The sequence below is a fragment of the Lissotriton vulgaris genome, chromosome 1_1 (genome assembly GCF_964263255.1).
Source record: "Lissotriton vulgaris chromosome 1_1, aLisVul1.2, whole genome shotgun sequence".
Lineage (NCBI taxonomy): Eukaryota > Metazoa > Chordata > Amphibia > Caudata > Salamandridae > Lissotriton > Lissotriton vulgaris.
The window spans coordinates 1,114,426,596-1,114,441,151 of record NC_141685.1 but is presented as its reverse complement, the minus strand read 5'-3'; the positions used below and the strand labels follow the sequence as shown (position 1 = coordinate 1,114,441,151).

The 14,556-nt window shown below is 46.0% G+C and overlaps 1 protein-coding gene across 6 annotated transcripts in view; it reads left to right on the top strand.

Annotated features, from left to right (window-relative positions):
* Window positions 1-14,556, top strand: part of RFX1 (regulatory factor X1) — a 646,755-nt gene that overhangs the window by 89,595 nt on the left and 542,604 nt on the right. The window lies entirely within an intron of this gene.

Here is a 14,556-nt window from a genome sequence, read left to right as displayed (position 1 = left end):
TTCTCTTTGCCCAGCGCTTGTGTTTCTTTACATGTGCCAGAGCTTAATACTTTGTCTATTATAACACTCGGGCTAGCGCACATCCAGCGCTACGCACACCTGTTCTCACACAGGCTGCTCATACAGCCCAGCGCTTGCAGCGCTCACCCGGCAATGCTCCGCGCATGCGCATCAGAGCCCCGTTTCTTGCGCATGCGCATTAACGCGCCCTGCCTTCCGCGCATGCGCGAGCCCACGCGCTGCTCCCCTGCACATGTGCAGTTGGACGCAGCATGATAGGGCGTTTTACGCGCATACCGCCTTCTCTTTCTACTCTAACCAGGTGAATTAGATTACGATTAGAGCATAAAAAGACAAACATTGCGGCCCAGTCACTGCATTTCGGGCGCCGCGGATGGATGAATAGGTCCTAGGAGGAACCAGACTGAACTACTCGTGAGTAACCCTCTAAATCCTGCAAATGGGGTAAGAACTTTCTCTCCCTACAGGTTAGAAAGCCTTGTATGTCTCATTTTTATCCCTACAGGGTCTCTTTCTCTGCCAGGCGACCCATGAGGCTTTTTACATTGAAATAACAGAGTGAGGACTTAGTACTATTACTTCCCTGTACCTCACCTTGTGATTTCGTTTTTAGCCCACCACCCCTCACTAACGGTTGAATATACCCTCACAAGCTCTATGGAGTCCCCAATGAGCTCACCTTAGCCGCATATAGGTCGAACACCACCTTACAAGTCGGCTAAAAGTGGTTCTTTTACTTAATGTAAACCTAATATGACTCTTTCTTGTACGTCTTGTCTTTGTCCTATGTGTTCTGTGTAGAAAAGCTTGAGGGAATCCCCCTCTAACAGTTACAGCGCCTTAGCGTGCGCGACACATAGAGAAAATAACAACACTCACTTAATATAGTTTATTATTATTTGCACTTTTCACCCTTTTTGGTCCTGAGGAAAGCCAGCTTATAACAAAGGCACTGGCTGAAACATGTAGACCACACTGGACGCTGGAGGTCATTGTAACTCTCCCTTAAAACGTCCTATTGCCTTTTTAACCTGCTAACAGAGGCCCAGTTCATTAAATATTGCTAATACCCTCGGGTGCTGGGACCTCCTGGATAGCATTTTAATTTCTCACCTTCACACCCCTTCACTGCACACTCAGCAACATACCAGCTCCGCAGTCACCTGGCGTTGAAGCACACCCGGGGCACATTCGGTGCCACTGTGGTGGGCCCGATGATGAAGCATGCCACCGACTAGGTCGGTGGGTGAGGGCTTTCAAAGGAAAACAGTGTTTTTCCCACATATTGTCACTGCTGACGTACCAGAGTCTCCCTAATATTTCCCTTAAACTAGCTAGCCTTTATTGATTTATATATATAAACTGGGGATACAGGCTAGCTTATCTAGTCCTCTCTCTCTTGTTGATCTGTATATGGATGTTGAATTATGGCATCTTATTGCTTTGGCGGGTATAGCTAGAACAGATAGCGATCATAAAGTGCTATACCTAACAAGTGGAAGTATGCTTTCCAACTCCTTATTTGTCCCCAGATTATAATTTTTGTTTATTCCTCCAAAATACCATAAAGTCAGTAACATCGCGCAGATTAGCATTTGACACTGACACTCCTATTCAAATCCACAACTTGTTCTACACTACTGTAGCCTCTGGTGCAGATTATCATATGTAAAATATCCCTATCATCCCATTACATTCTTCTATGTTCAAAGCATTGTAAATCATTTGTGCAAAGGAAGTAAAAACCCCAATTCACTAATAGCTAAATCTACTCAATGGTGCACGAGTGAGTGCTGGAATACAAAATCCTCTCTCATTACAGCCATTAAAACACGTAATACACAGGAAATCAGAGAAGCAAGATCTAATTACAAAAGACAGCATTGAAAGGCTGCCAATTGGATGGACTTTCTAAATGCATCTTGGAAAATTGTAGCACATGCCAGTCTTACTAGTAATAGCACAAGGGAGCATTTCATACAACCCCATATTTGGGTAAAACATTTCAGAGATTTATATTCCAATGATAACCTGGTTTCCAGTACACCTTCTACTGATACTCAACTCTTAATCAGCTATTTGGCCTGCTGCCCCTGATGTCCCATTGCTTTCCATAATAGACACCATTAAAGCAATTGAGTCACTGAAATCAGGACCCTGGCTGATGACGGCTGATTAGCTAGAAACCGGTCCCAGGATGCTTGTTTCCGGTCCAGGGAAGACATGGCTTTGCAGTTTGGGCTGGACTGTTCCCACGAGGCACAGGGTAAGACTGATTTACATATGGCCATGTCTGAACTGGGGTGGCGGAGTGAGCTAAAGAATGATGATGGATTAAACCCAGATCAGTTGACTGGGGGTCAGTGCTTGCAATGTTCAATACTCCATCTATCATCCCCTTTGGTTTTGCATTGTTCACCCTAAGTTGGCAGGGAATGCCCAGACGAGGGTCCCTTGCTCACTTTGCCACTGGATTCAAGCTAGCCTGGCTGATGACGGCTGATTAGCCAGAACCCGGTCCCAGGATGCTTGTTTCCGGTCCAGGGAAGACATGGCTTGGCAGTTCGGGCTGGCATGAGGCACAGGGTCAGACTGATTTGCATATGGACATGTCTGAACTGGGGTGGCGGAGTGAGCTAAAGAATGATGATGGATTAAACCCAGATCAGTTGACTGGGGGTCAGTGCTTGCAATGTTCAACACTCTGTCCATCATCCCCTTTGGTTGTGCTTTGTAGTATTTATTGACCTGAAGGCTGCCTTTGCTTTTTGTCTCCAGACATTGTCTGCTGGATACTCACGTGTCAATGCACCGCCTTTTATATTGAACACCCTTATAATGATACCTCAACAGAACTATGTCCAAGTGCACTGGGGCAAACTGGGAGTGCACACATATTGAATACCAGTAGAGAGAGGGGTCAGACAATAGAGAGAGAGGACGAGAGATCGATCAGAACCTTTGTTCTATCTATATATTAATAATGGCATCCATTTCCTGGCTGAGTGTGTTCATGACTTCTCTAAACTAGAGGGTATGCCTCCACCAGCTTTCCTTTTTGCTGATGATACTCTCCTCAACTCACAAACCCCAGTGGGTTTACAGAATTTATTGAATACATTAATTGAATTTCTTTTATTATGAATTTCTGGCATAATTTTCTTGCTCGAATCTGTATATATTTATGCATTAATTATTGTCCTTATTTTAAATGCTATGTTGTATTTATGTGTTTCATATTCCCCCCTCCCCCCCGAAATAAACAGTGAAGAAAAGATATTGATAAAGTGGGCGCTGTAGTTGGTGCAGTAAGCCTGAGCACTGATTATTGGAGTTAAGTATATATATGTACCTTGTTGATGCTGTGGTAAGGATTGTCATTATCTGTGCCTGTTGTTGGTACTCAACGTCAGCATTAGGTGTGGAAGGTAAGCACTGTTGGGGTAAGTAGTGTCTTATGTTGGAGTCCTTGGTGTGGTAGGTGTTAGTGTGGTAGTATGAGTGCTGGGTTTGGTTGGTGTAAGCACTGGGCATGGTTGTGTTGTAGGCATGATAATTGAGTTATAGGTTTGAGCACTGGATGGTCATGATGTGACCATGGCAATGCGTTCTTGTGAGCACTAGCTCTTTATGGTGTGGCTGTTGTGATCAGTAGATGTGATAGTATGACCACTGGGTGTTGATGGTGTCATAGTGTGCCCCCGGGTTTGTGTGTTAGTGTGTATGTATTCTAATAATGAGAGTTTTTGTAGGTCAAGGCATTTTGAAAATTTGATGGGCACAGGGGTCAAAGACCGTTCTTGGTGAGGGTATTAATTAGCTGTAACTCCTTTTGTAAGCGTTAACTCCTATGGTGGGTGTCATACTTTTAATGTGGTTGATGGCGATGGGCACCTGGCATTGACATTGGATGTATTTGGTGGATGTTGGGCATGTGCACTGTGGATGTTGATAGAATGGTAGGTATTGTGACTGAAGATTTGGTATATTTTGGCAGTATGAGCAAAGAAAGTGAGTATTGTTGTATAGGTAAACACTGGCTGCAAGTTGTGAGGGTTGGAAGTTTAACAGCACCAGCCCTTGCAGTCTGGTGAGATTTCGGTGTCGTAGGCCAAGAGGTGACTTCTACCCCAGACATCCAGATAGGTAACCAAAAATAATGACACCCAAACCAATCATAGAGAAGGCCTGGATCGAAGAAATAGTTAGCTCTGGAGGTATAGTATCAGAATCTGTGCTGGCCTGACTGAAGGGGCAAAATAGAAATTAGAATGTCATAAATCCGAATACTTATGCCCCAGAAACCACTTGAATCCTGCTACATTTCAGATCCTCACCAGTCAGAAACTGATGTATTGTGGCCTCTACCCTTTCCGTTTTGCTGACTTATGTCAGTACTGTGTATAGGCAAAGCCTCATTTCAACAATGAGCATTCAGACACTAGGCAACCTGTCTCAGATATGCTAGCGACCATGTAATCCTCATCAACCTCCCATTCTGGCTACTCCCAACTTGAGTGCCAATGTTAAATATTGCTTTAATAAATGTGCCCTTAAGGGACACTGAAATGCAGATATAAGCACCTGTTATGTGTCTTGTGCATTGCCACTGGCAATAACCCACCAATTCACTGTCTTATTGAGAAAAAGCATTGGCTTTATATCAGTTACTTGTGACTACAGCTGTCTTCCACTGCTCTTCTATGATTCATTTATCCATTGTTACACCATCCAAAAATTCTCAATCGTTAGGTTAAACAACTTTTTTCAAGTGTCCGTCTGGCATAATTTTTGTTAAGGCACTGGAAATAATATTTCTATTAGTAAGAACATCAGTTATGTTGCCTGGTGTTATTCTAGCATAACCTAAGAAAGCACAGTTTGAGCCTGTGCACTAGTGCCAACTTTGATATTCGACATGGAAAGTAACTCCTTAATGGCGATAAGATCAACTAAGAGAAGTAGTGACATTCAGGCCATTCAGCAAATGAACATTTTTCACAGGTGCTCATAATGAAAAGGTAGTACTGAGCAGGTACTCTTCTACCATGAGAATTGTTGGATTTTCATGACAATTAGTCCATTATTAATAGTCCACTAACATGCCTGCTTTCTTTCAAAATCATTGTGATGCATTAACACTTATGTGATAAGACTCCAGTCTATGTTCTTGAAAGTATTTTAATACCATTTTGGCCAGGGACTACCGGACCCCTCCCCCTTGTGTTTACGAACATTATAACATTGACATGAGAGGGATTTCTTTGGAGGCGGGGGTCGTACAACCCCTGGCCATATTTATTAAAACATAAAATAAAATGAAAATTGAAATAAACAATATTTCCACAATTACGCAGAAAACTTTTCATAACATTTGATTACAATTGATATATACAGATATCAGATGGTTAACCTTAACATACTACTAGTACAAGGTATTTCCTATCCGAATCTAACATATGAACCATAATCATACAGTAATTACTTTTCTGCGTTGCCTATTTGGGCCTACGGCAAGGCCACTAACTGGTGTCAGATCCTTATCAATTAACCACGCCCTCCAGTCGGAGTGTGCATGTGCAGAGGGCCCGTTTACCGAGAGGGTACTCCCCCCCCCCTGGTTACCCCTGCACGCTCTATTTACTCCATTAAAGGGGCCCTTGCATCTCTGTGCCGTTTACTGACGTCATTGTGCATGTGCGGGGTGGACAACCAGCCTAGAGAGAAAGCGTGACTCCCCCCCTCCCCCACACGCACCCATCCAGTCAACCGGCTGTACTGCCCCTGGAGTTCTAGGAGAGAATACTTGTCCCTCCCCTCGGGCGACCCCATTCAAGAATGGCGCCGCACTCTACGAACCTTAAATTTACTGCTCACCAATCATGACCTTACCGCCTGACCAAGGAATAGCAATAAATACGACGATTGATGACCTGTAAATGGGGTAAAGTTCTAAGGAACAAAGCATATTAGAAAAATACACTTGTCATCCATATATACATTTGGAACAAACATGCAAAAAACCTTCATAAACACAATTCCAATCATCTGCTTTAGGAGATGGCGGGTGGGGAAAAGAATTACAGCCTCCTGGAGGCTGAGTGGGCAGGCCATGGAGCGCGGCGTCAGAGGCAGACGCCCGCGCTCCCTGGCCTTTTAACCCCTCACTAGCCAGGGCGGTTCTAACCGGCCTGGCCTTAGCTCTACTTCCGGGAAATTGAGGAACCCGGGACCAATCTGCGAGAAGGCGCGTCCGCCGCGTCATTGTGACGCGACGGGCGCGCCCCACCACAGAATGCGGGGGGGGGGGGGGGGCGGTGCGCCCGCCATACTTACAGACGGGCCGATGCCGGCCCCGCTTTTCTCTATGGCCAGGGACTACCAGGCCAGCGAATTGACCAACTATCTGGCGACCCCCCCTCCCCACCCTGCTACACTGAAAGGTCATGCCCTGCCCTTAAAACTCACTAGCCAAGCCATTATATTTTCCAACAGGATTTCGTTACCTATCCTAGTCAGGTGGACCCCGTCTTTTAAGAAACACGGTTCCCCCCTGATTCACCCATGTGCGATCGTCTGTAGCTGAGGGGACCTGAACAATTTCTCTATTTATTGTTGATCCTCCTTACTGAGTGATTCAACGTTTTCACAGAATCTCCCCCCTCCATTTAAATCTGGGTACCATCTGAGACCAAACTATGGTACAGCCCTGTCACGTCTTAGCTAACTACCTGACGTCAGAGATTATTTCCTCCATCAAGCCTCTTCTACCCAGATTCACCAGGTCATTCCCACCCAAGTGTAAGATAACTATCCTGGGTGGAGCCCCGTGTCTACTCAACAGATCCATAACGAAATCCCTGAACTGACTAAGGCATGAACCCCCTTTTCCATGGAAAGATACCCTAAAAAAATCCTGCTCAGCTCTGTGTCTATAATTTCCTGAAAGAAAAACTGAACTTATACGTCTTACATACGAATGACCAATGACCCAAACAACATGTGCTTCTGCTTCTTGTGGATGTGCCCCTCGTTGTGATGTATCTTGTTGCTGGTGCGCCGACGCCAGTTTCCCCCCTGCGTGACAGGTTTGAGAAACTGAAATGTAAGCAGAAGATGGGACAGGCATCAGTACCAGTCAGAAATGCCACACTCACAACATGTGTAGCCGCACATAGCGCTTATAACAATTGGAGGACCACCTTCCAATTTTCTTCACACTGTTGCAGTGCAAACCTTTAGCTGTTGCTTCTGTGGCAGCCCCCATTCTGAACAAATGTGTTCCAAAGCTCTTTAGATCCAAACCTGTCCTGTCTATTGCCATGTCCAAAACCCTTTTGAACTGAAATTCTGATAAGTGGGGTACCGTCAGCATGTATCAGCAGTGCTCCCCCCTTGCGCTATTCCTCTGTTGGAGGAATGCTTGTAGCTGAGTCACAGGGCAGCAAGGATTATCCTGTGTGCGGTGAAGTACTAACCCTTCGCCACGGGCTTCCTGGTCTGTTTTGGATTTTCTAATGGGTATTAGTAAAGTGTCGCCCTGTACCCTTGCATGTTCCAGCTGCAGCCCTCCTTGCCACCAGCGCCCCTATCCTAAAGGCTCCATGAAAAGCTCGTGAAAAAGTGGCTCTGAATTGCAACACTTCTCCTGTTGAGCTGCAAATGCCACCAAGAGCTGCTAGCCATGATGTCAGTAGCTCTATCCCAATTGGGCGTCTTGTGTCTGGAGCTGACCCCTGGAGGCGCCGCCACCCCTTCAGTGCCTTTCTAACAATGAAACTATTCGTGGGATCCCTGCTGTCCTTGATTTGTGCGAAGAAAGAGATTGCTGCTACATGTCGCCTGGTTGTTGACGTAGAGCGCCCCTCCTTATTCAAAGTATCCAAATACTAGAGGAATGCCCCTGTCTCATGCCAGCTGTCTACCCAATCCTGCCCCAAAAAAGTGCAGTAAGACCAAAACACCCCTTCGTAAGCTTTCCTGGTTTTGGGAGCTAGGCTAGCTGCCATGAGGTTCTGTAGCTGTGGGCACCAATCTGCCAGAGTACTTCCAGGAAGAATGTTGGAGTTGTGTCCGCAGAGGGTAGATGTTCCCTGAAAACCTACATCTTGAAGTGAGAGAGTGCGCCCAGTGCATTGTTCAACACCCCTGGGACATGTTTAGCCTTAAACTGTATATTCAATTTCATACACCACAATACCATTTCTTTCAGCAGGCGGAGAATCATTTTACACCGTGCAGCCTGTTGGTTGATGCATTCTACCACCGTCATGTTATCTGACCAGAAAATCACATATTGATTACGGAAATGATGAGGTCAAACAGTCAGTGCCACCCAGATAGGAAACAGTTCCAGGAAACCAGTGTTGGCTGTTACACCATTCTCCACCCACCACACTGGCCAATGTTGTGCCACCCATTCGTCCCCAAGTATGACTCCAAATCCCAAACTGCCCGCAGCATCCGTCCATAAACCCGACTCTGCAGAAGTGGTGGGAGGACAGGGCCACACTACCCTGCCGTTGAAACCCTCCAGAAATGCCATCCAAATACGCATGTCATGGCGGACCTCAGACGACAGTCTTGTGTGATGGTGTTTTTCTTGGAGGCTTGTCATGGCCTGTGAGATGGAGCGGGAAAATGGTCGGCCCATAGGTATGACTCTTAGTCCAAAGTTCACCTGCCACACTGTCTGTTGCAGCTGATGTAAGGTTACTTTATCTTTTACCAAGCCTTGTTGCAGTGCTGCTCTAAATTTCACAATTTTTTCTTCAGGTAACCGGAAACACCCCTGTACTGAGTCTAATTCAATGCCTAAAAATTCTATTGTGGTTGCTGGACCCACCGTCTTCCCTGGCACCATAGGAACCCCGAAGGTACGCATGAGCACGCAAAATTCCTGCAATGCCCAAGCGCACTCCCGGGAGACCGCCGACCCCAGAAAGAGAAAGTCATCCAGATAATGCATGACATATTGATGCACTGTCACCTGTCTAAAAACCGATTCCAGAAATTAACTGAATTTTTCTAAGTAAGCGCAGGAAACAGAGCAACCCATGGGCATGCACATATCCATGTAGAATTTGTCCTGAAATGTAAAGTCCGGAAGGTGGTGATCCAGAGGATGTACAGGCAGCAGCCGAAAGGCTGACTCAGTATCTGATTTGGCTAGCAAGGCCCCGGGGCCCAGAACCCTTAGCATATCCACTGCCTGGTCAAAGGAGGCATACTTCACGCTACAGGTTTCCTCATTGAAGGCGTCATTCAATGAATTACCTCTAAGGGCTGACAGATTGTGAATCAACCTGAACTCCCCCTCCTCTTTCTTCGGGACCACTCCAAGGGGCGAGCAAACAGAATTGTGCACAGGAATGTGATCAAAAGGACCAGTGTAGTTCTTTTGCACATTTTGTTGCTGCTGCCCCCGGATTGGTCCTTACAGAAAGCTGATTTTTACACTCAGGTGTCCCTATGTAATCAAATGCAGGAATCCTGAAGCCATACAAAAAACCTTCTTGTAAAATCCTAGCCGTTGCATGATCTTGATATCTGTTTAACCAAGGGTTCATAGCCATAACGTCGATGGGTGAGTGTGTTACAAGTTGTGTCCCCTCCTAACTCCTGTTTCTTCTTTCCCCAAAACCCTGAATTTTTGAGGCATTTTGATTCTGGGTGAGAAGGGTTGTTGCAGATAGAACATGTTCGAGTACTGCGCTACGTTACCCTGCTACCCTGGCCCAAACTGATCAAACCATGAAAGCGTGTAAACTCGGTCCCAGGAAAGTGATTGGTCAACTGCCTTCGCCTTCCTGAAATTCATGTCATAATCCTTCCACCCTACGCCCCCATATTTGTCATGGGACATAGTAATCCTGCTCTGGTAACAAGCCATCTCTGCTTGTAAGTTAGGTGAACGCTCAGCTATTATTGCCATAAATACAGAAAAGGCCATAATACAGTTGCTCAAATTCTCCTCCACCCTGAATTTCAACAGTTCAGCACGCCATTTACTAGGAAGCATCCAATCTTTCTGTTTCCTAGAATATTCAATTTTCCTGGCATCCACCAGTAGTGAGAACATATTAATGTAAGCACCAGACCACATCAATTATTTCACCTCGATTGTTACATGCCTGGCTCCCTTCCTGTGGGTAACACACCCCCACCCAGTAATGGCAATGTCACTTCCTTACCTATCGCCCCGGCTCCAGCTGGCACCGCCACCTTGTCTTTTCCATTGCTGCTTGCTGGCACCTCTTTGCTGCCGCCTGCTAAATGAACCCCCCGTTGGTTGCGGGAGAGATGGAGCACCTGGCCCTTCGCCTGTTGCAATAATCTTCGCCACCATCTTTTTTGCCTCGGCCAAAGTGGCCTCCCCTACTTCCTTTGCCCCCACTGAAGTTGGCAACATCCCTCCCCTCCCTAACCAAGGGAGAACTGCAGCTATCTGTGCCACTAATTCCTGTGGGACCTGATTGACGTCTGCTGACGTTGTGACAGGCGTAGGGACCACTGGGGTAGGAACCGGAATCACTGGACTAGTAGTGGGCACCACTGGGAATGATGTAGGGACAACAGGTGTGGGTGCCACCGGGCTTGGTGTGGGAACCACTGGGATACTTGGGGACCACTGGGCAAGGTGTAGGGACCACTGGGACCGATGTCAATGGAACCCCTGTAGGAGCCCCTCCCGACTGAACCTCTCCCAAACGGTGGGCTGGCATGGGAACTAGCTCTTGATTCTTCCTTTTCCTGGGCCTAGCCCACCTGGGGAGCGGATCCAGTTCACCCCTGGGTTTTGGGGGCACTATGGTTCGCTTAGGCCTTCCCCCCACCTTGCTCTGCCCTTCCACTCTTTCTCTGAGCTCTGCAAGGCTCTGCCCCAGTTTTTCTACCTTTCCCATCTCCTATCCATTGTCACCATCCTACGCATCATGGACTCAATCATGTGTTCCATGCGGGAACGCTTCGCACCACGCTTACTGGCCATAGCTCTTGAACCAAAATTGGAAGGTCACTTATAAACTGACAGGCAATAACACCGTGAACACAATGTTATCTTTACCTAAGTGATTTCTCTCACTGAGAGCCTCCCCACAATATTTGCCTGGCCTGGAAACCTGTCCAGGTCCTTATCTGAGCACTGTTGGGGGTACACAAACCGGCCGTAAGCACCACACAACTGGAACTGCGCCGCACCAGCTAACTTGGGTGTTGGGCATGTACTCTCGAGCCCGGCGGCCCACAGGAGCAGTGAAATGCAGGCCTGTCTGTGCCCACTTTTGAGTGATGTCCTCTTGCCCCCTCCGCTGCGCCGCGTCGGTGAGTCTTTCGCCCTTTGAACTCTGTAATCGTGACAATTTGATATTATTGATTATTCACTTAATACCACTCTATAAATGCACGCCCGCACACACTGTACGAATAAATGTCGTCAAGAAACCTTAAAAAAAAAAAAGTTAACATTCTCAGACAGACAACCGTTATAAATTCAGGTGAAAGCGCGAACGCTGTCCCACCCTGCCAGCAAATTCTGGAATCAAGTACCCCTATTTGTGGACCTCGCAGGTGGCACCGTAATCCCACCAAGCACGGTTGCAGCTTTTTATAACTTGCACTAAAATACAGCAGTTACTAGTTACTGTGTCCCTCAGAGTACGCAGGCCCTAAATGCCTGCCCCACCCCAAGCGATACAACTGGCTGTCCAATGTGCCCTAATTAACCTCGTTTACCTGATCATTCAGCTCCAAAACAGGTTAAAAACAACAATGTGTGTGAAGATTTGCACTGTTCTTCAGCAAAATGGGAACAGCCCAATACAATTTTTTTACCTGGTGAGGCACGAAATCACAACCTCAAACCTGGCTCAGAGCGAGTACTGCGCATCTAAAACAATTGCGCACTGGAGTTTACCTTTTGCCAAAATCCCGCTGCTCGAAAACACGGGTAGACTTTCCCCCGCATTTTGTTAGATTTGCAAGCCCGGCCTGACATTCCCCCCTCCCCCCCTTAGCGGTACCTTCAGAGCACGCGTGTGCGCCTTACTGCTCCCAGTGTCCAAGAAGGAATCCTCACGGTCTCGCCGGCCTCAATAAAACAAACATGCAATTGCTGGCTGCCGCTCCTTCGTCGTCTACAGCCGCAAGCTCTTTCTCGGCTAGTAGCACGCCGGTCCGACACCAACCGAACCTTCAGTAGGCAAAAGAAAGGGGAAAAACCCAAGCCGCACCACAACACGATCCTGTCTCCGACTCCTCCGCCCACAGCGACCTGCAGAAAGGAGATAAAAGAAAAGGAAAATAATTACTGCCTCCTGGAGGCTGGGAGGGAAGGCCGTGGAGCGCAGGGTCAAAGAGGCAGACTACCGCGCTCCCCGGCCTTTTAACCCCTCACTAGCCAGGCCGGTTCTCACTGAGGAAGCCCGGGACCAATCTGCGAGAAGGCGCGCCTGCCGCGTCATTGTGACGCTACGGGGCGCTTCCCACCACAGAATGCGGGTGGGGACCGTTGCGCCCGCCATACTTGCAACGGGGGCGATGCCGGCCCCGCCTTTCTCGACTCAGCCTCTGTTCTACTGCAGGAAAGGCTGTTTAAGAAAGGCTTTTTTCAAACGTATCTGGATTGTTTAATGCATGAAATCACACCATCAAAAGGCAAATGGATCACTTTCAGGAAACCCAAGAGCTCAATTTACCCAAAGATAAGGTTTCAGTTGCAGCTGTGATGCGAAATACTTGTTCACTGATAACTATAGGAGGCAAATTGTTTGTATAGTCATACCTTTGTTGGCTATTACTTGTTGGATTTTCACACAACAACTGTTACTAAAGTATGTCTGATGTCTCTTAAAGATATGCTCTGAAAGAAACCTTCAGTTCTGTGGGTGAATTTTTCAAGATTTGAATTTATAGGAAAAATCATTGCATACTATGGTATGACTGGAATTGTTTGTGAGTCAAACTATTCTTGTCTAAAGTAAATCACCAGTATGAAAAGACATGAATAAAATAGGATAGGGCTAAATATCTATAATGACTACCCACTGTGCTGACATTGAGTGACTACTTTTTCCAGCATAGATACATGGGCACTATTCAGATATTAAAAACATACACTGTCCATCAATCAAATAGTATTATCAGTGACAAAAAAATAGACATCTCTGTTCTTACGTTTTGTTTCCTCATTATGTATCTTGACTTTGACTTGAAATGTAAAAAAAATAATTTAAACTGTTACATTTCAGTTCCCTTTCTAATTTTCGATTTCACCTGATGTGGCAACAATTTCTATTCTAATCTGCACTGTCATCACAAAGTGTCCTTCTATGTCCATTTAGTTGTCTTCTCATGATTTCTTTTTAATTTCACAGTGCATCCCATACCATAAACCTATCTTCATCTATTTAAACTAAGTCAAAAATCAGTGTAGTTTCACCCGTCTCTAATGTGTGTAATTCCATTCCTGTGTTCTGTTAGTTCCTCTCTTTTATTTTGACTTATAAAAAGCTGTCCGTATTTTTTCGGGACCTCTTTTGTATATGTCCCAGAAGTGTTCACCAGGGCCGTAATTCAGTTTAGCTCTACAGCTGTCATTATGGTCCACAAATGTTTGAAGTCCACTTATCAAGTTAAAAGTTTCCCCTACAGAAATACACCTGGTTTCTTTTGAATGTCCATAATAAACCAATGCCCGAGCAAACACTTTACTCAGTACAAGTCAAATTTCATAACACAATTCTTGTATTTTTCTTGGTCTTTAATTTTCTTTCTCTTTTAGTTGCCCAGCCTTCCAACTCGTGTTTTGTCGTGTAGGGTGTTCCCCCACGACTTCATCAGGGCTGTGTTCCTGGAGTATCTCTTGTTTGAATCTCCAAGCCGGTTCTACTTCCATCCCGGCACAACTGCAAGGAAATCTCCCTTTCAATGCACCACGAATCTGGGTGACCCTTAAAATACTTGGGTTCACTTGTATAACACCCTATATGGATATCCTTAGCTTCCAATTGTTTCAATAAAATCATTAGTCCATGTGTATATGACCCCCGTATCTGCCACCTTTAAAAAGTATGCCACTAATCATCTCGGTCCACTTGTATCTTCCGCCGAGTACAGCTTAAAGGTGGCAGATACAGGGGCCACATACACATGGACCACTGATTTTATTGAAACAATTGGAAGTTATGGATATCCATATAGAGGTGTTACACAAGTGAACCTAAAGGTTTTAAGGGTTACCCAGATTTGTGGTGCATTGAAAGGGAGGCTTCCTTGCAGTTGTGCCAGGACAGGAGTACAATCGGCTTGGAGATTCAAACAAGAGATACTCTAGGAATACAGCCCTGATGAAGTTGTGGAGAACACCCTACATGACGAAACACGTGTTAGAAGGCTGTGCAACCAAAGAGAAAGAAAATTCTTAAAGACCAAGAAAAATGCAAATATTTTGTTATGAAATTAGACTTGTACTGAGTGAAGTGTGTGCTCGGGCATTGGTTTATTATTGTGGAGGGATCCTTGCGGTCTCATTTAAGG